Source organism: Marmota marmota, unplaced genomic scaffold, assembly GCF_001458135.2.
Source record: "Marmota marmota marmota unplaced genomic scaffold, marMar, whole genome shotgun sequence".
NCBI lineage: Eukaryota > Metazoa > Chordata > Mammalia > Rodentia > Sciuridae > Marmota > Marmota marmota.
In genome coordinates, this window is record NW_026000272.1 from 9,891,670 (window position 1) to 9,916,098 (window position 24,429).

General features: G+C 37.1%; 1 long non-coding RNA gene across 2 annotated transcripts in view; it reads right to left on the reverse strand.

Moving 5' to 3' along the window:
• LOC125614327 overlaps nucleotides 1–24,429 on the reverse strand; it is a 58,434-nt gene that overhangs the window by 17,742 nt on the left and 16,263 nt on the right. For both annotated transcript variants that reach the window (XR_007344936.1, XR_007344937.1), the window contains one exon: nucleotides 23,053–23,126. This is a non-coding gene — a long non-coding RNA (uncharacterized LOC125614327). The remainder of the gene's footprint in view (nucleotides 1–23,052; nucleotides 23,127–24,429) is intronic.

The following is a 24,429-nucleotide window of genomic DNA, read 5'->3' on the forward strand; positions in this document are numbered from 1 at the left end:
TTTTTTTTTTTTTTTTTTTTTTTTTTTTTTTGCAGTGCTGGGGATTAAACCCAGGACCTTCGGTATGCTTGGCAAGTCCTCTACCACTGAGGCATATCCCCAATCCCATGGACAGTCTTTTTAAACAAACATGAGCCATCTGAAGTATTCTCTCTCAAAATAATCCTAAGGAGGCAAACACAATTTTTCCTAAGTTAAGATTTAATTAATGTTTATCAAAACAAAATCAGTTTAGATCCATTTTCTGATAGAAGCTGCACACTAGGAAGAAGATACTTAAGCCTTGGAGAACTGTGTGTCCACTGGCAGGACACCTGTCACCACTTATCTTTAAATCCTTTTTTGATTAAGACCTATAATAACAAATTTTCCAATGCAATATGATTCCCTGCTTTTAGGCCTACAAAAAGAAACTTTGCACAGAGATTTGAGAGTGAAAGACACAGAGATCTCAAAAAAGATCCATTTTAATTGCTTGGTGTCTCAGAAATTTCCAGGGGCTTGTTGTGAATCTCAATGGGATCTCGGATCATTCTGTGCTAAAGCTCATTTGGGAAAGGACATCTGTGGACTCTCTGGGTACTTACTAAGGTGCCTTTGTCTTGCAATTGTAGCCTGTGTGTGCTTAGTGATGATCAAGAACCAGATTAAATGAATCAAAGGTTAGGACCACTCTCAAGAAAGCTGCTGATGACATCCATCTGCTATCTGTGCAGTATGACACACAGCGAAAAGGTACCAAATCATGGACCAGCTGCTAAATGCACTTCACCATGTCCAAAAATGCACCTTCCAGAGCTTTACAGGTCACTGTTCCCAGGCTGGTCCCATTTCTTGTGAATAAGTTCTCTGAGGGAAACTTTAGGATTACCTGCAGATAGTTGCAATTTAATATTAAAATTTCAACATGAGGTCGGGGTGTGAGAACTAAGGTATCTGGGGCCTGGGAATGGAATGCTTTTATCATTAGACTTTGTGTATGGCCTTCAGTTTAACCACAGATGAACCCTTCTATCTGCAAACTCTGCTGGTGTGCAATTTGTATTCTCACACAGAGAGGAAGTCCCTGAAACTCTTTAGCTCAGACATGGCTCTGGACCCATTTTCTTGATGGCCGCCATTGTCTTGGTGGTCAACATTCTGGTTCAGCCATTTCTTGCTACTGAGGCGTGGCAATTTATGTGTCTCTTGTGTGGTTCAACTTAGGTATACCTCAACAATTGTGTGAAGAGGAGAGTACTGATTATTTTAATAGCCCCTAGGGTTCACTTCTGGTTTTCTCAGGTCATCCCAAGTATGTCCCTACAAATTCACAGCACAAGAATTTCTTGAAGTTGCAACTATTTATATCAAGACTATTACTGTTGTTACCATTAACAAGAACAATAGACACAGATTGTGGCTTCTTGTTAAGCACTATTGCAGGGGCTTCATGAATGTGAACTAAATTAATCCTCTGATTGTACCCGGAGGGTACAATATTACTGTCATCCCCATTTGACACAGAGGCAGAGACTTGCTCAAGCTCACACAGCTAGTGTGTGATGGAGTAACATTTGAACTCAGGTAGTCTGAGGGCACAGCCCTCACTTTTCATTACTGTTGGCTTAATCCCATAGCACAAAGAAGAAAAGACATGCTACTCCCCACTATCTAGTCAAAAAAGTCCAATGACCCATCTTGGAGTTCAGCACCTTCTGTGATTTTGCTGCATCTTATATTGTCATCAGTTTGTGGCTCTGTCCATCAGAGTCCATTCTAGAACTTCAAAGCACTCACCAGTAACAGGTCACACCTCTGTTCATGTGTTCCTTCTACTCCCCCTTTCCCTGGAGGACTTCTACTCATCCTATAAGGCCCAGCTCCAATTAGACTTTGTTTTTTGTTTTTGTTTGTTTGTTTTTGTTTTTTATACTGGGGATTCAATCCAGAGGTGCTTTACCACTGAGCTACATCATCTTTTTATTTTTTTAAATTTTGAGATAGGGTCTCCCTAAGTTGCTTAAGGACTTACCAAATTGCTGAGACTGGCCTCAAACTTATGATCCTTCTGTCTCAGCCTCTAGAGTTGCTGGGATTACAGGCATGCCACCACACCTGGCAATCCAATTCAACCTCTTTGGTATGTTATACCCAAGACTTCAGCTAGAATAAACACATTCACCCATGAACTCTTGGTCATGGCCCTTTGCTTGAATTTCTCTTAGGGTGCTTAGCATCTTTTACCTGGTACTGGAATTATTTACATGTATCACTAGACCATAAATGCTCCAAAGGAAACCTTGTAACCTCTACTTCAACTGTGATACCCTTATTGGTTTCCCCAAAGACAGCAATCCCTAGGCCCCCACAGAACTTTGTTCTTATTCATCTATAACACTTAATTGTATCCCATGGTAAAGGTAGTAGTCTGGGGATCTGCTTTCCCTGGGACATAAACTCCTTGAGGACAGGCAGTATTTTACTTGTCTCTATATTCCCAGCCTAGCACAGTCACTGCTTATGTGCTTGTTGAATGAATCATAAACAGTGAAGCCTTTCCTGAATGCCCCCAACTAGAAGGACTCCTTTCCCTCTCTAAGCTCCAACAGCAACTTGTTCCCCTTTGTGACTTTTTTAAAAAAAAATTGTACTTTAGAGTTACCAGTAGACAGCTCTTAGTCCCTTGCTAGACTATTAGCACCTTAACAAGGATTGGAGCTATGCTTTATGCATGTCCATAGTCCCCTCACAGGTCAGAGTTCTTGGTCCAGTAAATGGACTCAATAAATATTTTCTGAATGACAGATTCATCATAATGAATGTAGCCCCTTACTAATGGGCCCACAGGTGCTCCCAAAGAATAAATTAAAGAAGGTGGAGCTGGATGGGAATCTACCACCCAGGCTAAGGTAAATTGTGAGTAGTAGAAGGGCTGTGGGTTAGAGGGCCTGTTCCTCACACCTATACAGACAAGCAACCTCAGTTACCACTGTCATTACTGACATTTAGAGGCAGTTTGTTATTTTTTGTCATGGTAGAAATTAGGAGAACAAATATTAAATGTCTTCCAAGAGAATGGGACAAAGTGATAAAACCCAAAAAGAAAGCATTATTTTTATATATTAGTTTCATGTAATAGCTACATATATTCTAGGAAAATAAACTATGTGTTCATTTGCCAGTGCAATTGTGTCCCAACCCTAGTATTCCTTTCACGTCCCATTTTTTTGGTGGGGGGAGGGTACCAGGTATTGATCCCAGGGGCACTTAACCACTCAGCCACATCCCTACCCCTTTTTATTTTGAGAAAGGGCCTCACTAAGTTGCTTAGGGCCTTGCTAAATAACTGAGGCCGGCTTTGAACTTGTGATCCTCCTGCCTCAGCCTTCCAAGCTGCTGGGATTACAGGCATGTGCTACAGCACCCAGCACATATCAGATTTTAAAATAATTATTTAATTATCTTAGTACCTGGTTAGATAAAAAGCAATAAGTTGTTTTTCTTATAATAGAATGATAGAAAGGTTTCAAAAGATCATAAAAGTTAGATGAGTCTACAATAATAGGTTATTCCTATGCAATTAATTGATGAATAAGTAAAAATAAAATTTCTCAGAAAAAAGTGATCGTCAAAACTGAGGTTTGTTTGTTTGTTTGGTACTGGGGATTGAACTCAGGGGCACTTGACCACTGAGCCACATCCCCAGCCCTATTTTGTATTTTATTCAGAGATAGGGTCTCACTGAGTTGCTTTGCACCTCACTTTTGCTGAGGCCAGCTTTGAATTCATGATCCTCCTGTCTCAGCCTCCCAAGCTGCTGGGATTACCCACATGAGCCACTGCGCCTGACCAAAACTAAGTTCTTTATAGAATAACACATCTGAGAGTTATGGGAAAAGAGAAAAGGGGCATTTTTGAGTTTCCACTATGTGTGAAACACTGCCCATTATCCAACTTACCCTCTGAAAAATCATGCACAGAAAGGTTGTACAGCTAATAGGCCATCTGAACTACAACTTGATCCTACCCTTTCTGTGTCCTCCCTTTTATTCTGCCCATTTTACTAAAAATTCATTGCAAGTATATCACTTCCTGAAATTCCTCATCAGTACTCAGATGTTACCCTCACCACAACAGAATCTGAATGCTATGGAGGCCAGTTAATTGAATTTCTGAGATTCATTCAGTACATCTGCATCCAAGTAGTCAGTATTTCTGTCATTTAGCTGCTCCTCTGTTGATGCCTTATCCTGTTTCACCTTGGTTTATAGTTTAAACCTGTTTAGTTCCACAGATTAGTCTTCTAATTTTTTTAACTTCCTAAAATACACAGTTTTAATAGCCTGATGACAGAAATCTAATCCAATCGTGAAATGCAAATGGGCTAGGTTCCAATAGATCAATAACTCACTTGGTGGCCTGCTGCCAAGCAGCCAATCACCATCAGACAAAATGGGAGTTCAGTTCTTCTCTTGTTCTCACTGATTAATTGGCCCTGTCATTACATTGTCAGAACAGCTTTTCTTCAGCAATAATGACAGTTCCTTCCAAGTAAGCATAGGTGTGACAGTGAGGGTACAGCCAGCAGATTGGGGAAAGCTTTCTAAAGTCTATGAAATATTTAAGTAATAGAATATTCACTATCAGTTTTAAAAACACTAAGCACTTACCAAAATGGCACAGTTAAATTCTTTTAGATTAAATGAAAATGAAGGAAGAATAATTAGGCATATAATTATCCATAAAAATGTTTTTAAGATTTGTAATTACAGTTAATTGCTAGAAAATACCATGTTGATTTGAAAAGCTGTTAACTAAATTGAAAATAAAGCAAATGACATCGTGAATGTGTATTTCCTTATGTTCGTCCAGGCACATAGGCTCCAAATGACTTAGTGACCCAGCTTACCAAGGCACCTGCTGGGCCGGCTGTCCATCCAGCCTCCCTTACTCTTATTGCACCTGTTTTTCTCTTCTTCACTTTGTCCTATTGTTTCTTGTCCCCTAACCCCACTGCATAGAGCTCCTATGATGGAGATGCCCAAAGAAAATGACTCATGGGATTACAAAACAATAAAAAAGAAGCTGTGGAGGTGATCTGGCTTTCTAATTGGAATTCCATTGAATCATGCCAGGGTGGAATGGCTCTCCACTTGACCTAACTTCAAAGCGTGTCACTTTTATTCATCATAGCCACAACTATCTCTAAATACAATAGGTTTGCAATTTTATTTTCTTTGAAGTTTCATTCAGATGTGATGTAGGTTATGACTATAGGGTTACGATTGATTTGCAGAAGATCCACCCTGAGTAAAAAAAAAAAAATGACTATGTGATCTTTTTAAACTTCACCTCACAGAAACAATAATCGACATCATGGCTCATAATGTCTTTCTTTTGGGTTAATATCACCATCCTATTACAGCTGTTTTTAAAAAGAAAAGTTGGGCTGCTCATTCCCCTTTCTATTTGACAGGGGTGGGAAGGTTACATAAGCAGTTCATAGAATTCCACTTTTTTTTCTTCAAGCACTCAAATATATGTTCCAATAATATATATTTATTTACCAATCTAACTCATGCTTGTCCATTACAATGGCTCCTCATTTAGCAGAATGTATTTATATTTATATTTCCACACTGTGGCCAGTGTAAGGCAATGGGTAGAAGATGGCTTTTCTAGCTCTCAATCTGTGTCTGAATGCTAGGGATAATACTGATAATATGTCTTGCATATTATCCTGTGAAAATGCCAGGGAAATGGAGCTCTACTACATTGGCATATTTGCTAATGGAGCTGATTAGATTTTGGCAACTAGTTCTCAGACTAAACCCTGGGACTTTTAGATCGATTCAAAGAGAAGTCACCTTTGTAATCACATACCTTTCACAGCAATATTAATAAATTCACTCATCTATTCATTCCACGAATCTTTCTTCAGCTGCTATTTATGGACACATCTTCTACAAGGTGTGGGGAATACATAGAATGATTTATGAAGTCCTCATAACAAGAATGTATGGTAGATACGGTTATGATTCCTATTTTACAAGTGGAACTTAGGAGAAGTTATTTATCCAAGGTCACACAGCTAGTAAGTGGCAGAGTCACTCCCCAAATAACTCAGACAACACTTTATCTATAACTCAGGGAAGAGGTATTTGATCTAAAATATTAGGCAGAGGATAAGCCTTGGTACTGTGGACACAAAGGATTATTTACCCCAACTTTCACTAACTCTGTACTGCCTTGACAAGATATTACTACTACCGTAAGTGACATGAAATTTGACATTCATGATCATAGTAACTCCTCTTTTTCAAGGACCTCTATAGTCAGGAAGTTCTGTGACTTACCAGGATCCCAATATATAATTCAGTAGAGTCTAATGGAATGTTATGTTGAAAATCTGTTCCAAATTCATTGACTACCAATCTTTGCCATCCATAGAGGTTGGGAAGTTACATACAGCTCAAGGAACCAAGAGAACTATCAGAAGATCAGCTTCCCTCCTTAGCTAAGGTCCAACCTCAAGTTACTGAGGATCTAGTAAGCACACAAGGATGGCAGACATCAGAGAGGATGGCATCCAGAATTTGAGGGTGAAGGTTGAAAATACAGCCTATGCATGCACAGGGAATTAAGGTGAGATGGATGACTACTCCATTTTAGAGATCAGACCAAATCACACTTTCCATGTTCCATTCTTTAGTTCCCTTAGGAGTCAAGAAATAGTCCTCTACTAAAAGAAAAATGAAAACAACAATAAAAATATGGTAGAAGGAATTCTTTTAATCATGGAGATGTTTATATTCCTTGAGCCCTGAAAGAGCTAAGGAGCAGCTCTTTTGCTCTTGAGGACAGTCAAGGGTCAGGGCTATTTAAGAGGTGCATACCCCTTCATCTAGCAGCTCTCCAAATTAGGGCTACATGTGTTTCTGGCATTCAGATGACCAAGTGCCATTTCTTTATGATTACATCACCCATGACCTTGTGGAAGAGATTCAGAGCCATAAGAAAAGGTCACTATAAGGGAAGTCAGATAACAGGTACCAAAATAATTAGGTAAAAGGAAAAAGTTGTAGTATTCTATAGCATGATAGGGTGACTACCATTTACAAAAAAAATATTATATATTTTATAAAGAACCAGAAGAGTTTGAAGGTTCTAAACCCAACGAAATGATAAATGTTTAAGAAGATGGAAATGTTAATTATCCTAATTTGGCCATTACACCCTGACACACTGTGTACATGTATCAGATTATCACATTGTAACCCAATAAATACATAAATTTAAAAAGAAAAATCATTTGAGCTGTATTAGTTGAATCAGAAACATAGGAAGGAACGGATCACTATTTTTTAAAAGATGCCAATGTTATTCTAATGTACATCCAAAGCTAAGAGCCACTGATTTAAATGGTTTCAACCTTGGGAGGTTTCTGAGTAACTGAAATTCAGGTCATATGCATCAGGGGTAACTTTCCAGACCAGGACTGTCCAACAGAAATATCATATGAGCCATGGATATAATTTATTTTTGTACCAGGGATTGAACCCAGGGGTGCTGTACCATTGAGCCACATCCCCAGCCCTTTTTAGTTTTTATTTTGAGACAGGGTCTCATTAAGTCACTCAGGGCCTCAATAAGTTGCTGAGGCTGGCTTTTATCTTGTGATCCTTCTGCCTCAGCCTCCCAAGCCAGTGAGATTACAGGCATGCACCACCATGCCCTGCTAATTTTAAATATTCTGGATAGCACAAGGTAAAGGTAAAAAGTAACCAGTAAATTGATTTTCATAACATGTTGTGTTTAACCAAACATATTTAAAATATTATCATTTTAACATGTAATCAATAAAAAAATAAAGGGATAGTTTATTTTTTTTTTCATCCTAAGGGCTAGGGATGTGGCTCATGTGGTAGCGCACTCGCCTGGCATGCGTGAGGCCCGGGTTTGATCTCCAGCACCACATACAAACAAAGATGTTGTGTCCGCCGAAAAAAAACTAAAAATAATAAATATTAAAAACAAATTCTGTCTCTCTTTTTTTATCCTAAGTCTTGGCAAGCTGTTGCATATTTTACTTGTAGAGCACATCCTCTGTACTGGCGAGTGGTACTCTAGAAGCTAAGGCAATATGTTCATGGGAATTCCCCCCATATGAATATGGCCATTCCATCTCTGTCAGCTACTACTTTTCAAATGCCACAGTATACAGTGGTAAACACAAGGATGTTTCATGGAGTTGCAGACACTTAGAGCTGGAAGAGCCCATGGATATTTGGTCCTACTCCTTTATCTATTTTTAAAAAATATTTTTTAGTTGCCAATGGATTTTTCACTTTTTTAATTTATTTATATGTGGTACTGAGGATCGAACCCCGGGCCTCACACATGCTAGGCAAGTGCTCTACCACTGGGCCACAACCCCAGTCCCTTCTTTATCTATTAATGAGGTGATAGAGGCCCAAGGGTGGCAGGCTTGTCCCAGATTAGACTAATAATTAGTGACAGCCTAAAGACTCTGGAATCTTAGGCTGTTCTCACTATCCTGAAAGAGAGGGGTGGTTGAAAAGATAGCATCTGTCCTAATTTTCCCTTTTCTTGGTTAGCAAAGAAGTATTTTCTCTAATGATGAAAAAAATGAAAGAAATTCATCTTTTCCTGATCTTTGTCATCAGCAATTCAATTTTTTTTTTCATTCAGCTAAATATTTATCAGATGCTTTTCATTTTATGTTAAAATAACTCATTTTCATTTTTTTTAGTATAGCAGACTTTGGACAGATTATTTGATGCCTCCTCAACCATTAATTTCAGCATAAAAAGAATGAGGTAGTGAAAAGGCCAAATTAACTCAGGAGGTTCCCAGTTGAATGGAGTGATTGATTTCTCTGGAACAATCCACACATCTGGTAGGAACAATCAGATGCCCTATTAACAGATTTCTATTAAACAAAAGAGTATCTGGGGTGTTACAGGCCACTGGTTGGTTACACAACCTCTTTAGTCTATCATCTGTTTTTTTGAGGAAATAAGAGTCAGTAAAGGTCATTTAAACACAAATAGCCACCTGCCTGATATTCAGGAGCGTGTGGCAACTAAAAAGCTTTAAAAAAAAAAAAACGATACTTAGGAACTATCAGCATGTGCCTTCCTAAAGTGTAGTTATGTGCACCTGATAGAGCTGCGGGTTAATGTGGTGGAGTCCTTTGTTTCTTGAACTATTCTCTTCAGTGGTGTGTTGGTGTTAACCTGGAGATGGTTCTGTCCTACTTAATGATGGTTTATTTTTTGCTTGACACTGTTACACCATGTAATTGTGCAAACAGCCAACATATGGACACCTAGCAACATATATACACACTGATGGATTCACTGACTGGAAACCCATATGAGCACTGTTCTAGGCCCTCTGAGGGACACAAAAATGAAGGAGACACAACTTCTACCCCCAGGATGCTTGGATGCTTGCAGATGGGAACATACAAATAACTGAAACAAATGACAAAATCTTGGTGTTCAAAGGCATGCATTATGCAAGACATGGTTTTTAAAAATGAATTTATAACTATATGATTCATTATCAGAACACTGTGACCAGATGTGTATGAGAAATGGAGATATAGGGTTATAGAGGGAGAAGAGACAACTTTGGTAAACTCCAGCACTTGGAATCATGGCTTAAAGATGTAAGGTACAATATTATCAGTTGTCACAAAAAAAGAGGTTTTTCTTTAGCCCACTTTAGTTTCACAGTGGTGAGGAAATCCCCATTTACCCAGAAGAATACTGTACCTTGCCTGTCCAACTTGACAATATGACAAAATGAACTGGATGTGAATTTTATACAAAAAAAAAAAGTGAAAGCCTTCCCAATCTATGATGCATTTACAGATATTTAAATATCTGCATGCAAGAATCAAGGGGATCTTTATCATGGGGCTTCCACAGAGTTCGGTTAATCTGGCAGTATCCATGTACCATATTTTAAAGATAGCAAGAGAAGGCCATTCATTCCCCACAGTTGGGTCCACAGACACAGTGAAGGACTGTTGATGTTAAGGACAGAGAAGCCCTTTCCCATAAGGATGTCTAGGGGCTTTGTTTCCTCTAACTCCTCCTTTTGACCTTGGGATTGATAGCATTTTGAGGTTTTTCTACTGACATCAATAGCAGAAACCGATGAGGACTCTGTTTCCCATTCTGGTGGAAGAGATTACAGGGATGCATTGGAAATGAGCCTTGGAGTATGGGACAAGTTTGGGACAGCTGAATTGAGGAAAAAGAGCATGGTGGGCAAAGATAGAAGCAAGCAAAGGAGGGTGGGAGAAAAGCCTACAGAACTGAGAAGCCAGAGTGAGGGGAACCCACACTTCCAGATCAGCAGCTCTGGCAAGCACAGCAGAGAGGACAAAAACATTGTATATATTTATTATGTATAACCGGGTGTTTCCAAATATGTTTATATTGTGGAATAGCTAAATCAAACTATTTAACATATATGTATTATCTCACATACTTATCACTTTTTGAGAGAACACTTAAAGATCTATTTTTTAGCAATTTTTAAATATGCATGATGTTACTAACTGTAGTCCCTGTTTTACAAATGATCCCCGGGACTTATTCTTCCTAACTGAAACTCTGAACCCTTTGACTAACATCTCTTCATTCTCCCTTATCCCCAGCCTCTGGTAACTACCATTCTACCCTTGATGTCCATGAATTCAATTTCTTTAAGATTCTAAATGTAAATTAGGTCAAGCAGTATTTTCCCTTTTCTGCCTGGCTTCTTTCACTTAACAAAATGTCCTCTAGGTCCATCCAGATTGTCACAAATGACAGGATCTCCTTACTTTCTAAGACTAAATAGCATTCCAGTGTGTGCATTTATATCAATTTTCTTTTTCCATTCATTGGTCGATGGACACCTAGGACATAAAGCTGCAAAACTTAAAATACTTTCCAAGGAGTTACCCCCAGATATTATGTCTTTTTTTCCCTCCATTGCTCTCTTTCCTTGTCCCCTGCTTCTTTCTATAATTTGTTGAGACTAAATCTTTTCCCCTGGGCACAAACTGGATCTCTGTCCCTCCCTCTTCCTTGATGAATGGGCCATTCACTAAGCCTCTAATGGCTCCTCAACTCTTTCTTGGGAGAATCAACATCAGACTCATTACACAGCCACCAGGATGTATCAGAATCAGCATTTCTGCTCCTCAAACTGCAAAGCCTCTTCTATTATTCATTGTTTTATAAATGAGGCCAATTTGCTCATCTTCAAGCTGGGGGAGAATAAAATATATCAAAAAAAATCATCCCATCTCCCTGTTATCCAGAGCGCTTAAAGAGTGATTTTGGGAAATTCTCAATATCAAAAAAAAAAAAAAAAAAAAAAAGGTTTATATTCTCAATATAAAAAAAAGGTTTATATTCCTTTAACTATGGTAATAATTGGGATATAATGTCTGGAAAACTGCCTCACATTTGGAATGCTGTAGGGTTGTCACCTGAAAGCCACTTCAGAACTGGGGAAGTCACCTTTTTTACACCCATGAATAATAATTAATTCCAAGATACAGGTTGGAATCTAATTCAGCTGAATTACCCTTAGCTTTACAAAATATACCAACAAATTTTATTCAAGATATAGATGTATATCACATTAGATTTTATAAAGTGGGTTCCTACATATTTCCTCACTTGGGCTCATAATCACCCTGTGTGGTAGGCAGAGCAAATGTTATTGTTCTTCCCACTTTACAGATGCAAAAGTTGGTAATGAGATAAAGATCACCCAACTGGTCAAAAGCGGAGTTAGTTGTTGACTCTTAAGTTTTCTGCCTTCCCGTTTGACAGGTGTGCTGCCAGTATTGGGGCTCACCAGTAAGATACTTCATTGAACAAAATGGGTAGAAATTATGGTAGAGCACTGACCTATTAACTGCCTAGGTTGAAGGAAGAAATATGTACCATTCTCAGACTGTTTCCTGTTGCCATTAAGATAAAACTGAATGAGGGGCTGAGGCTGTAGCTCAGTGGTAAAGTGCTTGCCTTGTGTGTGTGAGACACTGGGTTCAATCCTCAGCACCACATATAAATAAATAAAGACACTGTGTGTTCATCTACAACTAAATACATATTAAAAATAAAGGATAAAACTGAATGAAGTATTTTCACTGTTATATGGCTTCACTTCTTTTAAATAAAAAGCACATTTTCCTGAATACTTAAATTTTAAATCTGTAACTTTAATAACGTTTCATTAAAATCAATGTGAGGTGGTTTCTTCTGGGGTGCAAGTTAATATTTTACATTCTTCTTTCCTAGATTAAAAAAAAATCTGTAAAAGAGCATGACATGCCCTGTTAACTGCATAAGTCATGGTCACCCATGGTATGATTTGCGCCCTACAACCAGATTGTTGGATAAGGAGAAGGAGAGCAGAGACTAGAGGATATGTGTGTGGGATATGGCTAAATAGGCCAGGACACTAAAGGCCCAGGCAGGAATTTTACTACCAGTGACCACTTCTGCCTCTTAAAAAGAAGGTGGCTCTTGATAAGGGAGGCTATGCACAGCCATCCTGTCCCATGGTCAATCGAGAGACAAAGCCAGATGTGGTGGCACACACCTATAATCCCAGCAGCTCGGGAGGCTGAGGCAGGAGGATTACAAGTTCAAAACCAGCAAGGCTCTAAGCAACTTAGTGAGACCCTGTCTGTAAATAAAGATAAAAGGGCTGGGGATGTGGCTCAATGGTTAAGTACCCAGGGGTTCAATCCCCAATACCACCCAGGGGTTCAATCCCCAATACCAAATAAATAAATAAATAATTTTTTAAAAATTTAAAAATATAAAACAAAGATCAAAGCCAGTACACCTGGCTTCACATGCTCCCCATAAAAGGAACTGTGCTGTTCTCCATAAAAGGAAGGCCAGGATTTGATGCATGCCAATGCAATTCTTTATTCATGAGTTCAGAGATTGCCTACTGTGAAAAAAATGCAAAATTCAGCTCATCCTATCCTTTACCTAAATAAAGTTTTTATTGCATTTATTACTTTTTTTTTCCAATTAGGAAAATGTATTTATGTATTTATCTTTCCTTTTTAGGAAGAACTCAGTTTTGCATTAGAAGCTCATGTACCCTGTCCTTCAGAACACCAAAGACAGGACAAAGGGAAAGAAGCAGGCTTGAAACTTGTCTTGGAGTGGGACATATGTATGTGGGAACAAATGCAGTTGCAAGGTAGATACTGTAGGAATGCAGGTATCAAGAAAAGAGGAAGACAGAGAGCAGTAATGTAGTAAATTTCAAGGGCAGGGTTAGGCAGAATACCTAATCATGAACATGGTGCAATGTGAGCAACTACATGACTCTTTTTTTTTTAATAGAACATTCCCAATACCAAATAGTCTGTCCTATTGTCCCTATAAATAAATTTGAAGCAGTCACTCTTCTTGTCACAATTTTTACTTTAACCCTTCCATGGAGTATTAATCACATAATTCTGAATGATCATGGTCATGTGTACTGATTGTATAAATCCTCCAAGAATGTGAACACTTTCCCAAAGTAATTTCACACTGGATTCCACTCACGCTTTCAACTATGTGAAGCAGGAACATGCTAAATCACTTCTTCTTCACATTCCACTAGGGATTATTATTTAGTTTTTAGATACAGAATATATCACACTTTTCAGGTTATGTAGTGAACAGTTCTAATGCTTACAATCTAGAGGTAAGGGGGAAAGGGTACCAAATTTCAGTTGGACTAGAAGAAAAGGCTTTAGTGATCTACTGCCCAGAAGTTGACTGTAAAAAATAAAAATGCATTGCATATTTCAAAATTGCTGAAGGGGTCTATTATTAAAGTTTTCACCACAAAAAATGTAAATATGTGAGGTGATGGATTTGTTAATTCACTTGATGTAATCATTCCACAATGTAAGCATGTATCAAAACATTACCTCGTACCCCATGAATATATGCAATTACTATTTTTTAATTAGAAATCTAGAAGAAGGAAAACATCAAAATGCTATATTTATAACTGAACAGGTTCTCTTTTCCTGTATATACAGGCTTGTAGTGTTGCTCATTCCTAACACTTGTGGGGAGCACCTGAAGGGGGAAAGGAAGTTTCAGGCTCATTCCCACTTCACTGTGAGCAATGTATATGATCAATACAGTTTGCCAATGCTATTTGATGTTTACTTTTACATATTTTCTTGGGCCCGCTCTCCCAGGCACCATATGAAATAACAAGTGACTAAAATGGGGATAAGTAATAGAAAAATAGACACTAAAGCTCTTGACTAAAAATAATATAGCACAGAACTTTCTACCCTCCACTTTATTATTTCCTGTACCACCATGACCTAATTTTCAGTGAGTGAAATACCATTGGTTGGAAGCACTGGTTATGCCTATAGTTCCTTGTAAAGCAGTTTGGGGGCATCTTCAGACCATCTGGAAACTCTGAGTGAGTCAATAATACAATCTGGCCATGTCACAAAATCAATGGAAAATGATGTTTAGCTGAGGAATGAGTGCTCAGACTGCACCAGGAGTCATGTGCAAGGCTCTGGTTCCCTGGCCACTTACGACTGATGAGAAGAAACCTTTGTGGCCATTTGCTTGTTATTTTCCCCATATGGTGCATGAATACTGCAGATTAACTGGACTTTGTGTAAGCCCCACGATAAAGATTCTCTTGCTTCTGTTGTGCAAATATTTAAATATCTTGTAAGTATATCATAGATTGGGAAGGCTGTCTTTCACTTTTTTGTAAAAATTCACATTCAATTCATACTGGGTAATGTTAAAAATTGGACAAACAAGATGCATTATAACTCTGAATAACTGGGGATTGTCTCACCACTGTGAAATTAAAGCAGAATAAAGAGAAAAAAAATCCCTCCTCTTTGTGGAAGCTGTTAAGATTGTAACTTTCCCAGGGATTAAACTCGGGCACTGGATCACTGAGCCACATTCCCAGCCCTACTTTGCATTTTATTTAGAGACAGGATCTCATTGAGTTGCTTAGCACCTCGCCGTTGCTGAGGCTGGTTTTGAACTCGTGATCCTCCTGTCTCAGCCTCCTGAGCCGCTGGGATTACAGGTGTGTGCCACTGTGCCCAGCTGATTGTAGCTTTCTTTAAGCTATGATTCCAAGTGCTGGAGTTTACGGAAACTATCTCTTGTCCCTGTGTAATCTCTGTGTTCCTTTCTCACACCTGTCGAGTCAAAATGATCTAGTAACAAATACCTGACATCTTGCCAATACAAATATCCATCTCTCTCCATATACTTGGGCTTAGAAACATTCTTTCAGGTATTTATTGAGTACTTTGGTAGCTCAAGGTCACACTGATTGCTTTCTGCATGAGATTTTAGGGGGATACCTTGTATAGGAATTTCCTGCCTATGTGCATATGAAAAATACTGGGATACAGAACCACTGCCTGAATATATCTCTGTGTGGGATTTAAATAGTTCATTTATTTATTTACTTGCAAAAAGGCCATGTTTCAACAGGGGAGAATATGATATAGGAAAAGAAAATTAAGAAAGTTTCTACTTGGTGGATGCAGGAGAAAGGAAAGTTTTTCTTTCCTGTCTTTAAGTACTCTGGATTTAATATACAAATCCAAGAGCAAATTTCAAATGACTGAATTAATACTTACTTTGTCAATAGGAATTTCATGTACTTTAAGATTCTGACCTTCCTCTGTACAGAAATCCTACCAATGTACCCCCTGCCACGGTAGTTCGGCTAAATGCCCTTATGCATAACTGGTGGGTTTTCAACATAGTCAACATAGGGCCTTTTAATAAGACCTACTAAATAATTTATATTATAGTCAAATACACACTATGGGTGCCTCTGGAAAAGGTTTCTTTAGGTAAAATGCAATTTATATATTCAGTTTGCTTACTATAAAAATAGCCCAGAAATTCCCTACCAATATAAAAGTATAGTGAGGTTAAATTAAGTTGATTCCCTGTGCCTATAGGATTGAGAAACAGGGATACACACACTGTCAGCAATGTAAAAGGGATAACTGAAATACAGCAAGCTGTCAATCACTGGCTCTCATCAGGAACTGGGAATAACTGTCAAGGTGATGTGTAAGTCATCATTTTGATGGCATTTTTATGACCTCATTTTAAGTTCTATTTTTATTTCTCCATTGCATTTTATCACAAACCTCTGCAATTGTTTAAATAAGACCCTCAGGATGTACCAAAGAAGGCATCTCTAGGCATTTTTCTTTTTTCCCTGATACTGGGATTGAGCCAGGGTGTTGTGCATATGATAAAAGAGCCTAGCTACTGAGCTGGATGCCTAGCCCTGCAATCTTGCATGCTTTAAAGCCATCTGGTATTTCCGGACTTCCTCAAGGCTCTAGTTTTATGTTTTTCCCTACATTCAAAAAACAAAAAAGTTTCTTTACACATCAGAAGCTAAAGTTTCCTTTCCTCAGATAACAGCAACTCTGAATACAATTCCCATCTGGGCAACAAGAAAATTTCTGTCTGAAGTGACTGGCACTCTTGACCATTCCCTCGCCAACTCTGAGGCCCCACAGTACTTGTGGCTGTTTTCCAGGGGCTCACAGTACCTTTCCAGGCTGCACTTTCTCTCCCCTCTTCCCAACCTCTTAATCTCGTTTGCATTTCTGCCATTTCTATCCAGGTACCTGGACCAAATCTTTGAGAACAGTGAGATGCCCTGCTTCGGCTGTTGAGATTTCAAAGGGACTGATTTTAAGGCTCTAGGATCTTCTGGAATACCTGCTCTGTAATCATGGACCACAGTAGCATCAATGTGGAGCTCGACAAGACTCCTAGGGTCCCAGGCAGGTGATTGCCAGCCAGAGTCTATGCCTTGGAGAGGAATATATAATCTTTTATTCTGTTTCAATCTTTATAGATCTCAAAGTAACTTCCGTGGGAATTTCAGTTTTATCCTAACAATTAGCCTCATCATTTGGGGTTAAGTAGGGCAAGTGTATAATGCCACTGGCATTTTTCATTTGAGAAAACAGACACTAAAGATGTCTCAGGTCATATTGTGAATACATGGGGAATTGATATAAAGTACTGCTGAGTAACATAAATAATCCTCTAACTCTTCTACAACTATTACTCCTAACAATAGCAACAATGATAATGGTACCTATGGATTCTATTTTTATGAGCACAGATGACAAGAATCGATGCACAACATTGTTAGGAAGAACCTACATAGGCAATGCCATTTTGAAACATACATATCCTCCATCTTAAAGAGTCACCTCACAGTGACTCCGACTCAGCCTGACCTTAAACCCCAGACAACTACTCCATCATCATATAAAGTAAGGAAATTGTTATCTGGGACTAGAATCCTAAAAATACCTGGTTCTGCATGAAACAGTGACCACCTCAAAGAATGGAGGTGAGGACCAAAACGACCCCTCCCTGACAATCTCCTAGCAAGGCTTAACTGCAAAAATTCCCCTGCTCCCTCATGCCCCTTTATCTATCCTAGGCTGAAAGAGGAAGATGACCCTCAGTCTTCACTGGACCCCCTCTGCAGGTTTGTCCTGAATAAACCTGTTGAGCCTCCTGCCCTCTGTATTTCCTTCAGTTGCTTCTTTCCTTACAAACATTACAAAGGCACTACTTCGAATTTAATTTTGAAACTTCAGTGAATTAGTCAATGATAAATATCTCCTTTTGAACAATATCAGCTACATAATTTGTGGTGCCTAGTGTAATATACAAATGTGGGGCCCTTTCCTCAAAACTTATTAAAAATTTCAAGTCAGTGATAGCCCGCTATTAAACCAAACATGGGGACCTTTTTAGCACCAGGCCTAGGTCACAAGTTCATAAAGTTGACCATGTTGCTAAGCCTTCAGAGATACCCAAGTCTTAGTGTAATGTTCAACTGTAGGGTTAACGGACAAAATGTGTCATCTGTTTTCTTATTCTTATTCCATGAAAACTTTTGGTTTTGTTAGCTCTTATAAATCTCTTGCATCATCAAGAGTACTATGAGAATCAGAGATGTGTCACAATTCTTGGATGACAAATCTGCTTTTTACTTCACTGATTTGTAATATAATAAACTTCCTGTGGAATCCTGATACATCTTGCTGTCCCTTTCAAATACTATATAAAACCAAAGAAGGAAAGCAGCTCAATCTCCATCCCTTCCCCTCTTAGGCCCTTCAGTTGAGAAAGGATACATTGATGATGCTAAGACCAAACTAAATCATGACAAGAAAAAAGGATCCCTTTGTCAGCCCACTTATAAAGAACAAACAGCCATTGAAGGCACAGCCTCATACAAGACTGTGCTAAGCGGTTCTCAGTGCAGAGATGCTAGACATTTTCAGTATGGAGAAATCCAGTCTGTCTCCAGCCATGGATCCACCCATCCCCATTGTTCCAGAGCCTTCCCACTTCCCAGCCAGGAAACCAATAACAGAATGCTGGGAAAGCTATCAAAGGATAAAGTGTATAATGTAATGTTATTTAAGAGGTCTATGATGACATTTTAAATGAGAGCCATGTTTTGTTTTTTTCTAAATACAATACTCAGAAAGGGTATTTTCACTGATGTCTGCTGACGTCTAAACTCCAATGCTGATATGGCTTGGAGTCTGGCTTTCTGCCCTGCATGATCCTTTTGTTTTGACAAATGAGACAAATGACTAACTGTACTTAATCAATTCTAAGATGCATATTTTTTCATCTCTGAAATTAGAACCAATGGCATTCTGCAGTTACTATGGGCCAAGAGGCAGCTGAATGGGAGTTGTCACTGTCTATATATGCATAGACTTGGTCATGGCTATTGTAATATCATGATAAATTATAAATATATATGCATAAATAAGTCTAAATAAGCTCTTTCTGTGAGTATAAAATTAAAACTCTATAGACATGAAAGCATTACATAATAGTTTCTCTGGGAAATATATCTTTTTCTCAGTGTTACATAAAAAGAATTACCTTTAAAAAATCTCAGATGTAATGAAATACTTACAATATCCAGCACTGGGAATTTTGAAGAGTTTGAAAAGCTGTACATGGAATCACTGAGATGCTTACCCAAGTTCATACTAGGAAAATTTCTAGTTACTAATTAAAGATTCTTTTTCAAATATCTTTAATGGAATATTGCTTCATTTTTACTTGTACCTGATCACAACAAGAAATTCTCCAACATAAAAACCAAAACACCAGTAAGATACTGATTATATCAAAATACTAATATACTAGACTAGATTAGAGAATAAATTAATTTTTTCCATACTTGTAGCTTTACAGGAAGTTAGAGATTTTTCAATAGGAGCTCTCGACCAGTGCTATCTTATAATACATATAATGTGAATCACATACAAAATTTTCAATTTTCTTTTTAATTGTTGATGGATCTTTATTTTATTCATTTATTTATATGTTGTGCTAAGGATCGAACCCAGTACCTCACACATGCTAGGCAAGTGCTTTACCACTGAGCCACAACCCCAGCTTTCAATTTTCATGTTGCAATATTTTAAAAAGTTTAAAAATCAAGTGAAATTAATTTTAATGTCATTTACTATTTAGCTCAATATACCCAAAATATTATCAACCTGTAACCAATTTAAAATATTAGCCAAATTCTTGTTTGCCCTGTCTTTGAAATTTACTGTGTATCTACACTCATAGCATATCTCAATTAATACCAGCCATATTTCAAATGTTCAACAGCTACATGTGACTTGCGGTTCCCAAACTGGACAACATAGGTATGCATTTATTAACAAAATCATCCCTTCCAGAAACATGATTAACCATAAGAGCATTTAGCAGAAATTCAAAAGTGGGAGCTACATCCACTATCCACTGTACCCTTGTAAATGTGAACTACAATAAACTGGTTATTCCAACAAAGACAATAATACATTGCTCAGGAGCAATCCTGCTGGGGATAGTCTAGCACAATGGTCTTCAAACTAGGCTACTGGTACATGAAATCTTTTAAGAAATACATGAGTAGGGCTGGGCACAGTGGTGCACACCTGTAATCCCAGCAGCTCAGGAAGCTGAGACAGGAGGATGGCAAGTTCAAAGCCAGCCTTAGCAATTTAGCAAGGCCCTAAGCAACTCAGAGAGACCCTGTCTCTAAATAAAATATATATAAAAAAAAAAAAAAAGGCTGGGAATGTGGCTTAGTAGTTAAGTGAGTTCAATCCCTGGTACCAAAAAAAAAAAAGTGTATGAGTAGGGACAGGATCCGGGTTTCCACTTTCTGATTCTCAACTTTCATGTGTATTCTCTCTTAAAATTAATTTGCCTAAGGACAACTTTACTGCCCATCCTCCGCGTATTTAAAATTAAAACTCCCCCCACCCAGTTATTCTCAATTTTAAGCACTAAAATGTGTTGTCAACAAGAAAGAAAAGCACCTCCTGGCTAATAGTATGCATTGTTGATGCTGATTCTTTAACTATAATTGGATTGTTTTCCAGCACTAAAAATGTTTATACTGGTAAAATATATGCACAGAAATTGTATGTGATTTCTTTCAGATAAGGTACATCATTCAATTAAACTAATTAAAACCCATTTTTTCAGATTGTATCTTTAAATATCTTTTCCAATTAAAACCAATCTTCATCTCATTTTATAAAAAACATTTTTTTATCTCATATTATCAAAAATAATTAGGATGTACTAGTTTCTACAGCAGTTATTTTTAGCAATATATACTTTCTTCTTTCATAAAATATGGCTGAAAAGTTTGATCCTGTGTTCTAACAAAATTCATGGACTTAAAATATTTTTATATGTAATTAATTATTCCCAGAAACCCAACACTAGTGTTCTAAAAACATGTGTATACATATTTACCAAAGGAAACTGTACTTGCCATCAGATTCCTTGTTTCATCTGTCTTATAATATCTGCTAAATATTTTACCGTTTAATTTAAAATGACATACCAGGGGCTGGGGCTGCAGCTTAGTGGTGGAATGGTTGCCTAGTATATGCGAAGCCCCGGGTTTAATCTCCAGCACCACAAAAATAAATAAACAAATAAATAAAATTGCATGCCAGTTTATGTGTAATAATGACTGTAATGCATTCCACTATTATTGTGTATTTAAAAAATAAATAAAATTAAAATAAAAAAATTACATACCAGAAATGAAATTAGTATTCAATTTCTTAATTTACTTTGAAGTGGATAAATACCTCATTATTATTTTAATCTTATATTCACTTTGTTATTTATTTAACAAGAGATATTCCCTATTTGATTTCTCTGTGGTTTTAATGCTGATCATCAAAATGCATCTTGATATATTTTCATTTAAAAAATAGAGCCAGATTTTTTCTCTAAAAATAAATCTGATTTGGCTGATTATTTTGACATGAACATAGCCTTTGCCAATTAAATTGTAAATATTTTCTATAATATTGTTGATTCAAATCTGCAGCAAGTTTTTATACTTAAAGGATGCAATAAGTCAAAAGCATTTTATAAAAATTATTGTATTGGCAAATACATATTAATCTAAGTATTTTGATCTTCCCAACCTTTTTTAATTATAGTGGATTAAGAATACTGCCTCAAAGTATAACAGATATAATGGTCATTTGATAAATCTTAGTAAAGCCATTCTGGTAAGCTTCTGGAAACTGAAAATGTAAATGGTTCTGCAACAAATCCTTTAGTAAATTAGAGGGCTTCTTTGCTTTCATGGAATTAAAAATTGACCTAATCAAGCTGTCCATTTAAACTTTAAAATTTTATTTAAAAATAAAATTAACATAAATTTTATTTAAAAAATTTAAAGACATTAAAATTTATTCTATCTTATTTTTTGGTACTGGAGATTGAACCCAGGGTGCTTTACTACTGAGTTACATCCCCAGTCCTTTTTAATTTTTTGAGACAGGGTCTTGCTAAGTTGCTGAGGCTAGCCTGGAACCTCTTAACCTCCCATCTCAACCTCCCCAGTCACTGGGATTACAGGCATGCACCACTGCACCCAGAGAAAAATTATTTTTGATGATAGGTCACTCTATAATTTTTGACCTATGATTTATACACTCATTCCTTTTCTTTCCACTTATTTGTAAGAACAAAGTTATCTGAGTTCTTCTATCTGTAAAAATGAAAAATAAGAAAAAAATACTGCATTCTGTCTTATTAGAAATAATAGTAATTTTCAGAGTCATAAACTAATTTGGGGAAAAATAAGGTCACATTTACTTAAGAGATGCATTTCCAACCACTTCTACTTTCCATTTTAGTAATTACTTACCAAAATGTATGATATCTTATGTTCTTCTGATCAACTGTTTGGTACTAACAATTTAATGAGAAAATTTTTAATACTTAAGAGGCTTAGAGTCACAGGGAAATTTTTTCATCCTTATATATTTTCTATAGAGATGTATTATAAGGAGACTATTAAAAGGCCTTTTAACATAAAAATATATTACCTTAGAATAAATTATGTGAAGGAAGTTGAATGGAATGGTTATTTCAAGGACATGGGAAAATCATATAAATTTCTGATGACTAAAGTAGACCTACTTCCTTGTATTTTTCCTTAAATCAACAATGATAAAATTCAAATTAGTACAGCATTTTTATTTCACTGAACAATGCAACATATGATGAAATCATTTTATTTAAAACCACAAGTACTTACAATATGGTAAGAAATTATAACTCTGCAAATGTTTAAACTTATAGTAAATATCTGGTGTTAACTTTAAGACAAGAATGTAGTGGGGTACACGGTTTCTCAAAATGATTTTAGGTGGCAAATAGAAAATGTAAAACCACTGCTATAGAACATATCACCTATGAAACCCAAATACAAATTTGGGGCATGTGTGGGAAATGAGATTTTCAAAGGAGTTCATTTTTATGACTGCTTTTTAATTTCAGGATATAGCAGAAACCCCTATAACATGATGTATTCTAGCTTATTTACCAGTATGGTTACACAACCTTTGAACAGTTTAGAGCAATGCACAAATATTGTACTTACTCGATATGGTCACTAGGTGGCAAGTGTGCACTTGGCACGAAGCCCTCTCTCTCCCACTCTCAATCTTCCAGCTTCTGCAAAAGGGAAAAAAAAATGCTAAAGACAGTAATAACAACAACAAATAATAATGACAGGAAATAATTGTTTCAAGTCTTTCCATTTTCCAGGGACAGGAAGAAAGCCTTATCACCTTTGAGAATTTCAGAAATAATCTTATTTGTGAATATAATATATTCTTTTTTAAAAACATTTTTTAGTTATACATGGACACAATATCTTTATTTTGTTTATTTATTTATTATTATTTTATTTTTTGTTTTCGGCGGACACAACATCTTTATTTTATTTTATGTGGTGCTGAGGATCGAATCCAGGCCGCAGGCATGCCAGGCGAGTGTGCTACCGCTTCAGCCACATCCCCAACCCGTGTTTATTTACTTTTATGTGGTGCTGGGGATCGAACCCAGTGCCTCACATATGCGAGGCAAGTGCTCTACCACTGAGCCACAACCCCAGCCCCACATTTTTTTATTAATACATTAAAATGATTCTTTATTAGAACATTTACAAATAAAGTTAATTAATAAATCAATATAATAAAATCATGCAGTTTGACCATAAAAATCAAATCCTATCTAGATAAGTACTTTGGCTCTAACAAAATAAAAAAATAGCAGCAGCAGCAGCGACATCTATGACATTCCAAACGGTAAGGTTAATCCCTTTATTTCACTGAATCTTCAAACAACTCTGAACAATAGCTGCCAAGATTACCCCTATGTTACCTGTGCAAAAGCAAAAAATGACCCCAAATCAATGAGACAGTAAGTGATAGTTCTGGGATGAAAATGTTTTGCATTTAATAGCTATGCATTTAAGTATTAAAATGTGACATTTTGGTGCTGTTTGTGCACACATACACGTGTGTGTGTGTGTATGTGTGTGTGTGTATCTTTCTATATTTGGTTATGTACCCGATGATATTTCTGTGCTTCCATGTGATCTCTGATTCTGTGTATGATCTTTCTGATCTACTTTTATACAGTGTAGTCAACTGAGGGGGCTTGACAATTTTCAGTTTTTGTTTAAGATGCTAAGACTAAGGATCATTAAAAGTCACAACTTCCAGGGGCTGGGGTTGTGGCTCAGTGGTAGAGCACTCACCTAGCACGTGTGAGGCCCTGGGTTTGATCCTCAGTACCACATAAAAATAAATAAATAACATAAAGGTATTGTGTCCAACTACAACTAAAAATAATCTTTTTTTTTAAAGTCACAACTTCCTTTAAAAAGTATTTGTATGTCTCTTACATGTGATTAAAGTTTTTTTTTGGGGGGGGAGGAAATGGAGGGTACCAGGGATTGAACTCAGGGGCA